This window comes from Panthera pardus, unplaced genomic scaffold (assembly GCF_024362965.1).
Source record: "Panthera pardus isolate Hobbes unplaced genomic scaffold, ASM2436296v1 HiC_scaffold_13, whole genome shotgun sequence".
NCBI classification, from domain to species: Eukaryota; Metazoa; Chordata; class Mammalia; order Carnivora; family Felidae; genus Panthera; species Panthera pardus.
Genome location: NW_026526688.1, coordinates 7,831,240 through 7,848,082, shown reverse-complemented (window position 1 = coordinate 7,848,082; position 16,843 = coordinate 7,831,240). Strand labels below are relative to the sequence as shown.

General features: G+C 41.5%; 1 protein-coding gene and 1 long non-coding RNA gene across 3 annotated transcripts in view; both read left to right on the top strand.

Moving 5' to 3' along the window:
- GPM6A (glycoprotein M6A) overlaps positions 1-16,843 on the top strand; it is a 353,437-nt gene that overhangs the window by 165,272 nt on the left and 171,322 nt on the right. The window lies entirely within an intron of this gene.
- Positions 6,482-9,115, top strand: LOC128776480 (uncharacterized). Its single transcript, XR_008421526.1, has 2 exons — positions 6,482-7,194; positions 8,606-9,115. It is a non-coding gene; the product is annotated as an uncharacterized LOC128776480 (long non-coding RNA).

The following is a 16,843-nucleotide window of genomic DNA, read 5'->3' as shown; positions in this document are numbered from 1 at the left end:
CGCATTGCCTAAAAGAATTCCTGCCCTGTGGTAGGGCTCAAAAGGTATCAGTCGAATGAGGGGCACCTGCGTGGCTTAGTCAGTTAAGTGTGTCTTGATTTTGGCTCAGGTCATGATGATGGGGTTCGTGAGTTCAAGCCCTGCATCGGACTCTGTACCAGCTGTGTGGAGCCTGCTTGGGATTCTCTCTCTTCCTCTCTCTCTCTGCTCCTCCCTCCTCTCAAAATAAGTAAATAAACTTAAAAACAAAAAAAAAGGTACGAGTTGAATGAAAGAACAGTCTGAAGGGACGGGTGGGGGGAGCTGAAGAAAATGGAGCTGAGCTGGAAGAAGTGGGCTTGTTTTCTGTGGAGACATGAGGTTGAGAGAGGGCTGCGAAGAGAGCTCAGCGAACACCAATAAAGCTGGTGAGATGGGGCCATAATGTGGCGGAGAAAACCCACCTACTCACCAGATTCATGCTCCCGCTTTGAAAGTCAGACCAGCCACTGGCAAGTGGCCTCCCAGCTAAGGACCACACTTCCCAGCCACCTTACAGGCAGGTACAGCATGTGACAAGAGTCCTAGCCATTGGGGTGTCACCGGAATCAGGGGCATGCCTTCCAAGCCAGACCCACAAAAGTTTCGCACGTGTGGCACCTTTCCGCTCTTTCTGCTTGTTGGCTTTTTGGATAGGAGCCAGCTCCCAGGGGAACAGTAGAAGTCCCACGCAAAGTGGCAGAGCTTAGGTCAGCCTGAATCTCTGAAGGCCCCTCGTGGGAGGAGGGTTCAGCCCAATGTTTCACCTCTCCGGTTGTGTAACACAAGCAAGACGTGAGCTTCTGCTGTGTTTGAGTCGTCTGTACTTTTACATTCAGGGATCTTTTTGTCACACCAAGGAGCTTACCCTACATCATAGAATACCGTATTATGTACAAATGGAATAGTATTCTAGTGGTACATAAATTTGGAAAGTTAGTTGTAACCAAATAATTGTGGAAAGTTAGGAAAATGAAAATAATTTCTTGTAACAAAACCAGTAATTGTAGGAAAATCAGAAAATACGGATAATCAGAAGGAAGAGAAATAAATTCATAATCCTACCATACACACAGTTTCTATTAATACCTTGCATATCTATGTATCTTTCTCTCTTTGTTATGAGAATGGGATTCAACTGCCACTGTAATTCATAACATTTTTCTAAGTCAACCCTTTCCACTTGGTAAATGTTCTGCAGCCCCTATTTTTTAAACACACCCAAATATAACTTATTTATACTCGTAGATGTCTGTATGTGTTTGTATTGGCCTGTTAAAGAGGAGCTGAAGTGCACACAGTAGAAGTTAACGTCAGTCCTCCTGGAAGCGTGGTGGAGATTGGTAATGGAGAATGACATTGAAGAATTATTTTTACATATATTTTTGTATATTGTATTGCTTTCAGAAGCAATACTGAGATTCATGCCCAAATTTTCTGATTCAGTAGGTATAGAGTGAGTTCTGGGATATATATTTTCTTAAAGGCTTCTCAGGTGAGTCAAATATAAATCCACATTTAGAAGATGACCTTTGATTCCCCGAGATACATATTCTTGCAGGAAATAAGCTCTGTCCATGATGGTTATACTGAAGTAAACAAAAGTAGTTAAATTTCCATCACGTGATAAAATTTATGTTTTCTAATCACTTTTAAATGGGTTCGTATCAGTGATATTTTCCTGTGCTATTTATGCATTCATATATTCCTAAGGAGAAACACAATAGCATTGGCTTTCCAGGAGAAAGGGGCCTGGGAGATGTAATCATGTGGGCATTCCTGACTTCCCAGGAATTGGCAATTTGTGACAAGCACCTAAGATGATAAGATATAGTTCTACAGCAGCGTCCTCTCAGGGTCAGCACATGAGCACATGATGGGATCCTGTAGTGAGGACAGGCACACCCAGAGAGATGGATGAGGGAAGGGCAGAATGGATCAGTTTAGTAAATGCTAAAAGGAAAGATATGGCAGGTGCCATGCAGCCCAGTCATGGGGCTCCTGACCCAGTTTGCATATTCAGGGATGAAAAGAATTAACATGACAAGTAATCAACCAAATTTTTATGCTTCTCTCTCTGAGGGCAATCTATGCTGCCAAACATTCACAAGGGCTTCAATAAGATGAAGAAGGGATATATTTTTGCTTTCTAATAATAGTGGGGTAGTAATTCTAATATTTACATAATCATTCTTGTTATTTATGCTCTCTTAGCCTTCGTCAGTATAAACTTAGAAATAGTGTTTTTTTTATGTTTATTTCTTTTGAGAGAAAGACAGTGAGAGCGGGGGAGGGACACAGAGAGAGGGAGAGAGAGAGAATCCCCAAGTGGGCTCCACTCTGTCAACACAGAGCCCGATGCAGGGCTCAAACTCACAAACCCTGACCTGAGTCTATCTAAATCAAGAGTAGGACGCTTAACCAACTGAGCCACCTAGGCACCTCCCACCCTGCTTTTTATGTTATGTTATGTTATGTTATGTTATGTTATGTTATGTTATGTTATTTACTATTTTTTTAATATGAAATTTATTGTCAAATTGGTTCCCATACAACACCCAGTGCTCATCCCAACAGGTGCCCTCCTCACTGCCCATCACCCACTCTCCTCTCCCTTCCACCCCCCATCAACCCTCGGTTTATTCTCAGTTTTTAAGAGTCTCTTAGGGTTTGGCTCTCTCTCTCTCTTTTTTTTCCTTCCCCTCCCCCATGGTCTTCTGTTAACTTTCTCAGGATCCACATAAGAGTGAAAACATAGGGTATGTGTCTTTCTCTGTATGACTTATTTCACTTAGCATGGAGGGAACACCTTCCAGTTCCATCCACGTTGCTACAAAAGGCCATATTTCATTCTTTCTTATTGCCACGTAGTATCCCATTGTGTGTATAAACCACAATTTCTTTATCCATTCATCAGTTGATGGACATTTAGGCTCTTTCCATAATTTGGCTATTGTTGAAAGTGCTGCTATAAACATTGGGGTACAAGTGCCCCTATGCATCAGTACTTCTGTATCCCTTAGGTAAATTTCTAGCAGTGCTATTGCTGGGTCATAGGGTAGATCTACTTTTAATTTTTTGAGGTACCTCCACACTGTTTTCCAGAGTGGCTGCACCAGTTTGCATTCCCACCAACAGTGCAAGAGGGTTCCCGTTTCTCCACATCCTCTCCAGCATCTGTAGTCTCCTGATTTGTTCATTTTAGCCACTCTGACTGGCATGAGGTGATATCTGAGTGTGGTTTTGATTTGTATTTCCCTGATGAGGAGTGATGTTGAGCATCTTTTCATGTGCCTGTTGGCCATCTGGATGTCTTCTTTAGAGAAGTGTCTATTCATGTTTTCTTCCCATTTCTTCACTGGACTCCAAAGCAATCTACACATTCAATGCAATCCCAATCAAAATTGCACCAGCATTCTTCTCGAAGCTAGAACAAGCAATCCTAAAATTTGTATGGAACCACAAAAGACCCCGAATAGCCAAAGTAATGTTGAAGAAGACTAAAGCGGGAGGCATCACAATCCCAGACTTTAGCCTCTACTACAAAGCTGTCATCATCAAGACAGCATGGTATTGGCACAAAAACAGACACATAGACCAATGGAATAGAATAGAAACCCCAGAACTAGACCCACAAACGTATGGCCAACTCATCTTTGACAAAGCAGGAAAGAACATCCAATGGAAAAAAGACAGTCTCTTTAACAAATGGTGCTGGGAGAACTGGACAGCAACATGCAGAAGGCTGAAACTAGACCACTTTCTCACACCATTCACAAAAATAAACTCAAAATGGATAAAGGACCTGAATGTGAGACAGGAATCCATCAAAACCCTAGAGGAGAAAGCAGGAAAAGACCTCTCTGACCTCAGCCGAGGCAATTTCTTGCTTGACACATCCCCAAAGGCAAGGGAATTGAAAGCAAAAATGAACTTTTGGGACCTCATGAAGATAAAAAGCTTCTCTACTGCAAAGGAAACAATCAACAAAACTAAAAGGCAACCGACAGAATGGGAAAAGACATTGCAAATGACATATCAGACAAAGGGCTAGTATCCAGATCTATAAAGAACTCACCAAACTCCACACCCACCCTGCTTTTTAAAAAATTCTTGTTAAGGGAAAGAAGCACACAGATAAGAGGATGCTGATAGTTTAATCCATCCGTTGTGGGTTAGAAACGTAATGGAGACGTGTGTCCATACAGCAGCAATGTGAGCTGACAGTCCACATTCAGTACTCAGGGAGTCGAGAAGGGAGAACAGCCTGCGAAGGTCAGAGAGGCAGACCTCCACTGGGAATATGCTAGGCGACTGCATCCTGGATAAGAGGGCTGAGAATTCTGCACAATTTCTCACTTTTTCAACATTTTGTAACCACCTGAGCAAACACACACGCCAAGTATAAAACAAACTGAAAATGACTGAACAATGATAAGGGAGGGTGGGATCTTTTGTCGTGTTGCTGAAGTGTCCTCCTTCCCCTCCCCCATGCCGGGCTGGAAACCACAGCTGAGGCGTGGGGACATTCTGTAGTGGATTTCGCTTTGCTTTGTGAAAGCGAGGCCATCATTGTCAGATTAAACGCCTGACAAATAACTACCGGAGTAAATCTCAACACGTGTCTTGGCCGGGTAGCCAACAACCAGTTGGGCAGCATGAAGTATACTCTTCCCTGTGAAGATGCCGTGGTGTCCGTGTCTCATACACCCGGCACAGCGGCCACACAGGGCACAGGGGCCACACAGAGCCCTGTAGAATTGACTTGAGACTGCAGCATATTTGCAAAGGACCTGGGAAACTCCTACCCCGTTTTCTTCACGTGTAATTCAAGAAATGGTGGCCTAAATATCACTGGCCCAAGTAGGGGGTTAGGAAGGACGGTTCTCTGCTTGCTCAGACCTGGCGACTGTTTGTTGTTTTTATGTATGGTTATGGCTGATTTGAGGTGACCACTAGGGACCAGAAAAATTTCAGGCTGGCGGTTCAAGGCAAGAGTTTGGATGGTCGCGATGAATCACAGTTTCTGCTGTGACTCATTCTACTCTCAGGGCATACCGCTTAAATTCTCTGTCCCTTAATTTCCTTATTTGTTAAATGGGAAAATAATACACCTTAATTTCTCTATTAGGAACAATTAGACTTGGCTGCAAGTATTTATTTGTTTGCATGTTCATACCTTGCCGTATTCCAAAAGAGGTCTCTGTTGGCTAAGAAGATACAAGCGTGAAGGACTGAAGATTGCTTTGTGAGCTAGGTTGAGGATGTGGTAAAGACCTTTGCAGATAAAACTAGCCAACCCTTATTATCTGGAGTCTCCACGTTTCTCTTGCACACAGCACGTTTTCAGAAAGCAGGATGGTGCCAAAACACCAGGGTATAAAAGATAAGCCATTGTGTGTCTGATTTTGGTCTTGACGTCCATGACGTCCATTACATTAGGCTCGTGCCCACTCTGGCCATGCCTACTCTCATCCTAGATTTACTACTTAGTTTTTTTGTGTGATGCTGAGAACATGTAACTTTGTGTGTCCAAGTCCACTGCCAGTGTTGCCCCTTCCTTAATCTTACCGTAAACAAACTGACCTCTCTTCTGCCTTTGAGGTTTCTTCATACCAGTCTAGTGGTGCCTAATGACGATATGAGGAAATGCACCGTGGATGTTGCATATCCCAAAAAAATAGGGTTTTGAGGTAAGAAAGGTTTCTTAGCAACTTAAAAAAAAATTATTCTTTGCAGCCCACAGTAGAGTGCCTTGAACTAGGTATTTTATTAATACCGATTGAAAGAATTTAATGTTGATTAAATTGATCCCATTGATAAATTTGAATGAAATTCTCCAATGGTCTATGAGTATTCCTGTGCTTACAGAGTTCTTTGGTCCCTGGGGGAGGGGCTAGCAGGAACGATCTTCCCTAGACTCGCTTAACGCACTGTCTGGTTTCACCTGGTAGAATTTTTGCTCCCGATTCCCTGTCTTTTTCACTGGCTCATATTGTTACTCATTTTGCCTTCTTTCTTTAATTTCCTTCCTAGGAATATTTATCCATTCTAACGATTTTAACTAGAATTTCTCATTGATGGTATTTTTGCTTTTTTGTTAAAAGCCTGTGCTGCGAAGACATTTTTCCATTGCACACCCAGCTCTTCCTATCTTCTGGAAACAGAACCTTTTCATCTTTGGGGGAGGGGCGAATGGTTCTACCAATAAATTCTCCCACCAGTTGGAATTACCCTTCATTCTGGTATTGCTTTGAGACATGAACATTGAGGCTAGGCATTGTTGTCAACCCTATACCCTGCTGGGGGTGGAGGGAGTCTGTGATAGAGACAAAGGTGTCACGTGGCAGAAAGAGTAGAGGCTCTACCTCCTTCTTCTCATACTTTTGGGTGCACACAGGTGTTTTGTGCCCCACACACTCCCTTGTCATGACCTGTCCACTTTGCAGGTGGATGCATGAAACTTCCCTTTGTTTTGTTTTGCTTTTTTGAGAGGGAGAGATAGAGTGTGAGTGAGCGGGAGGGGGAGAGGGAGAGGGAGAGAGATCTTAAGTGGGCTCCATACCCAGCACAGAGCCTGACACAGGGCTCGATCTCACGACCCTGAGATCATGACCTGGACTGAAATAAAAAGCCGGATGCTTGACCCACTGAGTCACCCAGGTGCCTCTAAAACTTCTCTTTGGTTTAAGCTTGTTAGAGCTGGGTTTCTGTCTCTTGCACTAAAAAGAGCCTTGCGGGGCACTTGGGTAGCTCAGTCAGTTGAGCGTCTGACTTTGGCTCAGGTCACGATCTCATGGTTTGTGAGTTTGAGCCCTGTGTCTGCTCTGTGCTGACAGCTCAGGGCCTGGAGCCTGCTTCAGATTCTGTCTCTCTCTCTCTCTCTCTCTGCTCCTCCCCTGCTCACACTCTGTCTCTCTCTCAAAAATAAGTAAAGATTAAAAGAGCCTTGAGTAACCTACCAGATGAATATAATATTTCTACTTTAATAAATAGAAAAAAGTTGTATGGTTTTTGGAGATTGAAAAATAGACATCAAGATCTAAAATCATCTGGTTTCTGTTACATATGGGAGAATTTTGTAGAAGAATAGAATAATACCCAAGTTAAAGTTCCTTGTTACGGCTGTCATTGTTTCCTTCTGCCAGATTCTAAAAGACCTCAGGTTCTTGGAAGGTAGATATACCTTATGAATTTCTTTGTTGTTAGTACATAGCACAATTTCTGACACATAATAAGAACTATGCCAGTGATTTTCAACTGAAGTAATATATTAATATTATTGATTATAATGATAATTGTCCCGATACTAAATCCCTGGATAACCAGGGTATTTTTTTAGAAGTCCATTATATGGTATAATACACTATTTTGTTTTATACTCCCTGTATTTGTAAAGAAAAAAATATTATTAAGCTTCCCCTTTTACAGACAGATAATTTATTTAAGAGGGGAAAATTACTGTCTTCTTAGTTGGGATTAAGTTTTAAATCTCAAATAGTTTGGGGAAGTCAAGATTAAAAAATATTTTTAGAGTCAGTCAGCTGAAGAATAATAGCTTCTCATTTGTGTTTTGCTTGTTAATGAGTAAGTTGTTGTGTTCCTTGAAAAAAAAAAAAAAAGATGAGAGCCAGAATTTTAAGAAATAAACGAAAACAAAAAGGAGACAGGGAATTGGCAATAATAGGGACGATCAGGGGGTGCTGATCTAGGCGAGTCGATGTCTAGTATCAGTCAAGTATTTCAGTGTTGAGAGCCATCTAGAATTGAGATAATAGAGTGGCCCTTAAATGCAGAAATCAGAAGTTCCATTATGGCTTTTGAGAGCGGTGTTAGGGGCATGAAGTGAATGGAAATCAGGTTTCAGGGGGACTTTCTAAGGGGTGGAGAGGAGTGTGGGAAGCCTGTCAATTAATCTCATTAGGGCATGGATTTGCTTTGCAAAACAAAGAGAGAGGTTGTTATGTTACTGACATAGAGCCTATCCACGGAATATTTTCAATTGCATATTGAGGAATTTGTATTTGATTCACTGGGGCATTGGTCTGTTCAAAATAAATTACTCTGAACAGTCAGTCATAAAGTAATTTAGACCCTGGGAATGCAAGCCTAGTGCTTTGAGCTTTTGTTTAAAAAAAAAAAAGTGTCAACAGAGGTAATGTTACAATAAACACAGCAGCTATTCAAAAGCACCTCCACTTTGGACTCATAATTTTTTTCTTGTTCTTTTTTAGTGTCTTCAGTCTTAACTCTGTAATCTATTAGATTCAAATATCATTTTCTTTCTATCCAGTGAGTTTAATTTATCCAGAATGTAGCTCTACAGGGATTCACAGTAATTAAATAAAGGGCATTTCTCCCAACCACTCAGTGTGTTTTGATAAAAACTCCAGCTTTAATTACTAGCTTACAATAAAAGGGCAAGTGGAAATAGATTCTATATTATTTTCAATAAAGAATTCTTGTAGAAGTGTTTTTAAAAAATAGATAAATGAGAGAAGTGAATCACATGGGCTCAGGGGAGGAGGAAAAATTGGCAGACTAAATATAAAGTTATTCAGCCCACTTTTTCTCTTGTCCCGGTTAGCCTGGGATGTACACGGAGCTAGGGACCAAAATAAGTCAGCAAATGTAAGTCAATGGAATCCATGGAGAAATAAATCAGAAATAATGGAAACGTCCTATAAAGTTGAACAAATACAGTGAAGAAAAAAATAAGCACGGCATGGATTTGAAACGTAGTAAGAGCCCTCTTTTTCATCTATACCCTACTTCTTAAAAGTGAATGAAGGGTGTGGATTCTGCAGGCAGGCCGCCTGTTTGCATGTCACGTCTGCCAGTCATTCGTTGTGTGATCCTGGTAAAATCTGTGCCTCTGGTTCAACGTCTACTAAATGGGAATAATAGTAGCACCTACCTTCCAGAGTTATGAAGAGTCAATGAAACAATCTACATAATGTTCTTAGAACAGCACTTGGCAAATCAAAAGGACATATGTGAGCATTAGCTACCATTATAGTTGTTATTACTGTCACCAGGATTCTATATACTAAGAGCTACTCAGCTATAATGTGTCGATGAAGGAATGTCACAAGTAGCATCTGTGTTATTTATACGTCTGTAACAAATGTGATGTAATAACCGTGCCTCCTCTCCCTCTCCTCTGTCTCGTCTTCCTCTCTGTTCCCCGAACCAAAGACAGTCTAACTGTTTGCCTCCAGAGACCACGTGACTCTGTGGTTACCTGTGGGACCAGCTGCCATGACCAGACACTGGGCTTGGTCTGACCATCACTGTTCAGTTCATGGCAATGACAAGAAGCTGATCATTTGGTACTCAGTGTTAAAATTAATCTGTTTTAAATAAAACGATTTAAGGGACCGTCTCGGTCCGGTCCAATCTAAATTTACCTTGTTCATGGCATCCACATCCAATTTTAGAATAGCTTCTCATATCCTTCAAGAATAATGGCTATATTCTTATTTTATATTTATCATAAAGGGCCCATCTTGGTAATTTTTCTGAAAGAAGGCTGTGGAAGTTTCTACATGCAAAAACAGAAACCTGCTAAAACCCCTCATTGAGTAGCACTCCAGGTGAAACATTAATCTGAAACACGTTTTCACTTGGCATATTCAACTATACCATGGATATTGTTGCTTCATTAATTTGCTTGAACATTGTTACACGGGGCACCTGGGTGGCTCAGTCGGCTAAGCGTCCGACTTCACCTCGGGTCGTGATCTCACAGTCCATGAGTTTGAGCCCCGCGTCGGGCTCTAGGCTGACAGCTTGGAGCCTGGAGCCTGTTTCGGATTCTGTGTCTCCCTCTCTCTCTGCCTCTTCCGTGCTCATGCTCTGTCTCTCTGTCTCAAAAATAAATAAAAACATTTTAAAAAATTAAAAAAAAAACATTGTCTGTTACAATTTCCCCAACACAGCTGCTTTAACAAATTATTGTTTGTACTAGAGGAGAGTTACATTTCCCACCCTGTATTCTGGTCTAAAGGGGCATTATTAAATAATCTTTCAATTCGAAGCTTTTCTCCCTTGCAATATGGTTATGCTTTGCCACTGATAAATATCAAACCCATTTTCAACTTATTTGGGATGTATAAAAAAGTTTAACATTCTTCACAATTTTTAAGATTTTTTTTTTTTTAAGAGAGAGCACAAGTAGGAGAAAGGGGCAGAGGGAAAGAGAGAGAATCTTAAGCGCAGGGCTCGATCCCATGACCCTGGGATCGGGACCTGAGCCAAAACCAAGTGTCAGACACTCAACTGACTGAGCCAGGTCTCCCCACAGTTTTTAAAATCTTAAAGAATGTTTTTAACGCTGGGACTAAGCAAGAAATACCATTTTGCACCCTTTCTACATATATAAGCTGTATATTGCATCATTAAAAGATGAAGTTTGATACAGTTGAAACTTACATTGCAAATACTGACGTATAAGAACAGTTTAAAGTACTTCCTTAGAATTCCTGATGAATATTGGCAATTCAAAAGCTCTGTGGGTTCTGCAACAATCACTGTATTTGTTACTGCTTTTAGCTTAGCGTCTATCAAAGACTCAACGTAAGTATATATATTCTCGTCTCTAATACCATCCACAGGTTGGGATTTAGATGTAACAGGGCCATAAAATTACTAATTTTAGTAATAATTAAACTAATTGTGTTAACCTGTAATTAAAAATTCAGCTTGACAGCCTTAAAGAGCCTGTGTAATATGAGAAATTCTCTCACAACCATGGATATCTGATTCTGTTAGAACAGCAGAGTTACCACACAGAGAATAATCATGGTCTTGAAACAACAACATGGTGAGGTTGCCACCTGCTTTTTTTCCCCCCCTACTTAGGGAACTCTTTAAAGTTTTAGCGTGAGATCCTGGAAGCTTCTAAAGTTCTTACACACAACCAATTAAAATTATGCCCTTCACTAAGCCTCGGAAACAGTTTATAATATAGAAAGCTCACGTGCTGTCAGGTATCAGTGTGATTTACTAGCAGGTAGTAAGGCGTCATACGTCCTAACAGTTGGAAGACACTTCTGCTCTGTGTGTGGTTCGTCAGGCAGACCTATGGCTCGGGCAAGTCCAGAGCTGAACCGGGAATTACTAAACCAGATCAGTCCACCAGTGTATCACATTGAATATACAGACTCTTGAGAAAATCAATACATACTGTTTAGGGAGAAAAAAAAAAGGCTTATTTATTGATACACTGGCTAACATTATTTTCACAAAGCAGATTACCGTATGACTCAAGACTATATAGAGTTCATCTAAAACCTGCCTTGCATGACCTCAGGACTTTCTCTTACCTTTTCCTAAGCAATTTATGGGAGAGTAAATCATTTGAACTGATGTCACGTACGGGGATCGGAGAAAGAAGGAAACTCATATTTGCTGAGTGCCCGTCATGGCTGCACCAAGATTTGTGCTGACTGTGCTTGATTTTATAAAACCCCCGATGAATAGATTTTCTTTTTCTTAGCTTGCAAACGAGAAGCAGAACCATAAAGAGGTCACGGAGGATGCACAGATCTGGGCGGAGCCACCGTTGGAAACTGATGGCTAAACCCAGGCTCCTTCCAGTACATCAGGCTGACCTCACTGAGCGTGGAGAACGGCCGAAAGGCTTTGTACCTGAGGACAAATAATCCGGCAGTTTGTTCCTTAGGCCTGTTGAATAAACAGCTAATTGGTTTGCATCCTTTACAGCCTACTTCACAGAAGTAGTTCAGTGTTAATAATTGAAGACCCTGGCTTAGGAGCCAGACTGCCTGGTTTCTAATCCCAGCTCTGCCATTTACTGGCTGTTCCCTCTCTGTTTCCACATCTGTAAAATGGGGCTGATAATAGTGTGTGTCTTGTGAGGTTATTTTGAAGATTACTGAGTAAAAGTTTGGACAAAAATGTAAGAACCAGGACCCCTGGGTGGCTTCGTTGGTTAAGCGTCCCAACTATTTTTTTTTTCTTAATGTTTATTTACTAATTTTGGGGGGAGAGAGAGAGCGGGGGGAGGGGCAGAGAGAGAGAGAGAGAGACAGAGACAGAGACAGAGAGAGACAGAGACAGAGAGAATGCCAAGCAGGTTTCATACCATCGGTACAGAGCCTGATGTGGGGCTCAAACCTACTAACTGTGAGATCCTGAACTGAGCCCAAATCCAGAGTGAGATGCTTACCTGACTGAACCACCCAGGTGCCCCAAGTGTCCAGCTCTTGATTTCGGCTCAGGTCATGATCTCGTGGTTTGTGAGACTGCAGAGCCTGCTTGAGATTCTCTCTCCCCGCTCTGTCTGCCCCTCCCCCACTCACGTGCACTCCCTCTCTCAAAATATGTACATAAACATTAAAAAAATGTAAGAACCGTGATGGGCGTATAGTGAGCCCTGACCAAACGTCTTGTTGTTCTGAACTGCATCAGGCAGATGGATACAGTTTCCAGGGTGCTCTAGCGGATAGTATTTTTCATACAGCACGATTTACTTCTCCCCGCTTAATGATAATGGTGGTTATTATTTCATCACTTTTGTGTAGCATTATACATCTTTCAAAGAACTTTTTCATTCACTTTCCTCTGGGGCCTTATTTCCCCTCACCTGCCAAATGGCTTCAATTAACGAAGCCCTGATGTTGATGGGGACAGTGAGGTGCTGTGTCAAGATGGCGTATTAGAGACACTCACCTCAGTATCTGGCGCTTGGTACATCACCTTGCAAAGTCAGCAAGGCAAGTGTTAATAAATTCACTTTGTATTTCAGACAATGGAGGAAGAACCTCTTCGCTTAAAATCCTGTAATGGGTTAGTGGTGCCTCTTAGCACATAACAGAGTGCCTACTGCTTGTTAATAAAGAAGCAAGTCATGGGGCCCCTGGGTGACTCAATCGGTAAAGTATCGGACTTTGGCTCAGGTCGGATCTCATGGTTCACGAGTTTGAGCCTTGCGTCGGGGTCTGTGCTGACAGCTCAGAGCCTGGAGCCTGCTTTGGATTCTGTGTCTCCCTCTCTCTCTGCCCCTCCCCTACTCGTGCTCTGTCTCTGTCTCTCTCCCTCTCAAAAACAATGAATAAACTAAAAAAAATTAAAAACAAAAGAAGCAGGTCACCATTGGAACTCGTGTTGGAATGACTGCTAGTCATTCCATTTTCTTACACTGCCTGGTTAGACTTCCAACGATACGGTGGTCACATGAGTTCATCAATAGGAGACTCAGTAATGAGCTCTGGGTTTTGAAAAGGAGAAATTTTTGTTGTTGCCTTACACAAGATGTTTACATTTCACTACACACGTTGGATTTTGCTACAGTTTTGGTTTTTTATATGTCAGTATTTAGCTCCTTTAGTGAATGTAATCAAAACCCAACGTTATGTTGAAACCACACTATTAACAACTTGGATGTGCTGAATAACCACCTGAAAGGTATGTTTGAAAAGCACTGTTTTATACTGGAAGGTGTGATAGCTCTGGAGTCAAACAGACTCGTGTCTCAGTCCTGATCCTAGTGCAGGACACACACATACACACACACACACACACACACACACACACACACACACACACACGGAAAGAGAATGGATTTGTGTGTTAGGTAATATTTTACACTGTTCTAAGTCTCAGGATACAGATTAACGACAAATGGTTTTTGAGACTGAATGCAACAAGCTTCTTTTTTTTAAAAACTGCAACTCTGATTTCAATTTGGCCTCAAAATGTTCTAGTTTAAAATGTTATGTTGTACCACATCAAAGTAATTACAAAAGACCCATTTGTACAGAAAACATAGTATTTATGGCCACTACTGATCGCTCAAGTGTCTCCTTAATAGTTTTCCTTCCCATGCAATAAATAATAAAATTCTGTTGATGGCCATTTGATACTAGGGATTTTCAGATATACATTTATTATGATGGCTGTGGAGGATGTTCAAAGGCCTCATCTATTGACAACCCAGATAAGGAGACCCCCGAGCCCTCTTTAGTATATTACTGTGATTTCTTTTCATCCTTGCATATATCAGAACCTAATAGTATCTTTTAAAAAATTTATTTGTTTAGTTAGCCTCTTACCTCCCTCTTCTAGGGTACAGATACCATGGCAGCAGGTACCTAGTGCATGTTTCCAATGAACTTGCCCTAGAAGTTAGATTTGTATCTGGAAGAAGGTAAACACTCAATGTACCGTTGGGGAATTAATGAACGAAAGACTGTCCCTGGGAAAATTTCCTTGGACGTGTGTTTTCATTGAGTTTTTATTCTGAGTTTCAGATATATAGCATAGTGATTCCATAAGTCTGTATGTTATGCTAAGCTCACCACAAGTGTGGCTACTGTCTGTCATCATACAACGCCATTATGGTACCCTTGACTGTATCCCCTGTGCTCTACCTCATCCCCATGACATCCATTCCATAATGAAAGACTGTACCTCTTCTCTCCGCTTCACCCATTTTGTCCAACCCCCCACGCCTCTCTTTTTTGGCAACCCCCAGTGTGTTCTCTGTATTTGTGGGTCTGGTTCTGTTTTTGTGTGTTTGGATAGTTTGGGTTTTTAGACTCCACATATAAGTGAAATCATATGGTATTTGTTTTTGTCTGCCTGACTTAGCATAGACCCCCCCTAGATCCATCCATGTTGTTGTAAATGTCACGATCTCATCCTCACACATTCCTTTGTGTGTGTGTGTGTGTGCGTGTGCGTGCATGCGTGCGTGTGTGTGTGTGTGTATATCTCTTCTTTATCCATTCACCTGTGGATGGACACTTGGGTTGCTTCTTTATCTTGGCCAGAGTTAATAATACTGTGATAAATATACATTTGCATGTATGTGCCTATGTCTTTTCAAATTAGTGTTTTTGTTTTCTTTGGGTGAACACCTAGTCCTAAAATTACTGGATTATAAGGTATTTTGAGGACGTTTTCCATTTATTGGCATCTTCTGTAATGGTATCCTGCTCATTTAGCTATAAACATTAAAGTTGATGGGGTGCCTGGGTGGCTCAGTTGGTTAAGCGGCCGACTTCGGCTCAGGTCACGATCTCGTGGTGCGTGAGTTCGAGCCCCACGTCGGGCTCTGTGCTGACACCTCAGAGCCCAGAGCCTGTTTCAGATTCTGTGTCTCCCTCTCTCTGACCCTCCTCTGTTCATGCTCTGTCTCTCCCTGTCTCAAAAATAAACAAAACGTTAAAAAAAATTAAAAAAAAATAAAGTTGTTTGTATCACTTATTTGCAGGAATTCGTTAGTACTTGTTTACTTTTGTTTATTAAGTCATGTAATGTAACAGAAACAATGAAATTTTGAGAGACTTTGTATTCAAATTTTGCTTTGTCATGGCTGTGGAACTTGTGCAAATGATTTGCTTCTCTGAGTCTCAGTGTTATGACCGATAAAATGGGAATACCACTTATTCTCAGATTCTAAATAACCATCAAGGTAAAAAAAAAATGTGTCTAGTATACAGTGGGTGCTGCACAAACATGGGTTCAGTTTTATTGAGTAAGAAGAGTTAAATATGGAACCAGGAAGCCTGGGCCCTTCGACCTAGGTCTGTCCTCTTCATGAGCGGTGAAGGAGAAACAGTGCAGCTGTCAACCATAGGCAGGGGAAATGTCATCCGTGTAGAAATATTAAAAATGAAAACATGTCTGATACTTGACACACGTGAGTTGTAGACGAATGATACGGAAATTTAGTCAGTGGGATGGAAGGAGGAAATAAATCAGATCTTCCAGAGTGTTTGCAATATAAATCCTAAAAACAGTTTTGCAGTTTATGTAGGACAAGGGCGCTGGGGTGTTTACTGGGGATTTGAGCATACTGCAGAAAACCAGAAGGCACAGTTGCAACTTGATGGATTGTGTGATTGCCACACAGCTAGACTGAAGCCCAGTCGTGCCCTCCAGGGCTGCTTTGATCCTAATAGTAAGGGAGCCTAGAGTAAGGGAACTTTTAGGATGTAAAGTATTTTTGTTGTTTGAAAGCTTAAGTGTGTTGATCTAACCAGCGCCGTGGGATGGGTCCAAACAGACCATATGTCATCGCCGATAGAACTTTCTTGGGACGATGTTTTCTGGCTGTTTCTGGTACATGAAGGATGTAGGCATATTTGTATCCTTGTAATTAATGGAAGATAGATCGCAGTCACAGACCTCTTGCTCAAGACTAACAAACCCCCCAAATACCAGCCCACAAAAAAGGAACAAGGCATAAACTCACGCGTCTCTCTTGGAAGAAAGGAAGCGCATTTTTTCTCCACGGCTCTTTGGGAGAAGCCTGGTACGTCCTGCGTTTGAGGTATCAGTCCAAGTACATTGGTAGAGAGCCTACTGAAGAATGAGAAAAGTTGTCAATCTGGGAGTACTTTCCTTTTAGGAGATAAGAATTTTTAGGTTACCTAAGATGATCTCTGGAAATGTAAGAGTAGACTTTCATGTTTTTTTTCATCCATAAAAGGACTTGCAATCTAATGTGTAAGCAGAAAGACCAAGATGCTTATTATAAAGCTGAGAAGACTTGAATCTTATTTTTCCTCATCATTTCTCTATGCACCATGTTGTATAATCAGCTTTTTCAGAGGATTTTTCCTATCATCTGTGTCTGCCGGAACACTCAAAGCAAGATTTAAAATCGGGATTGCAAAACTCAGAACTTATGGCAAGCTGCAGCTTTGCAGACCTTGTGCTTGTCTCCCTGCCTTTCTTGCTCTGTCTCTCGCTCCCTTTTCTTATTGATTTGTACGAGCTTTGTCGTTTGTAATATCCAGTGTGGCAAGTAAGGTTAGGCTTAAGTGAGATTTCTAAGTTATTGCACTTTGGT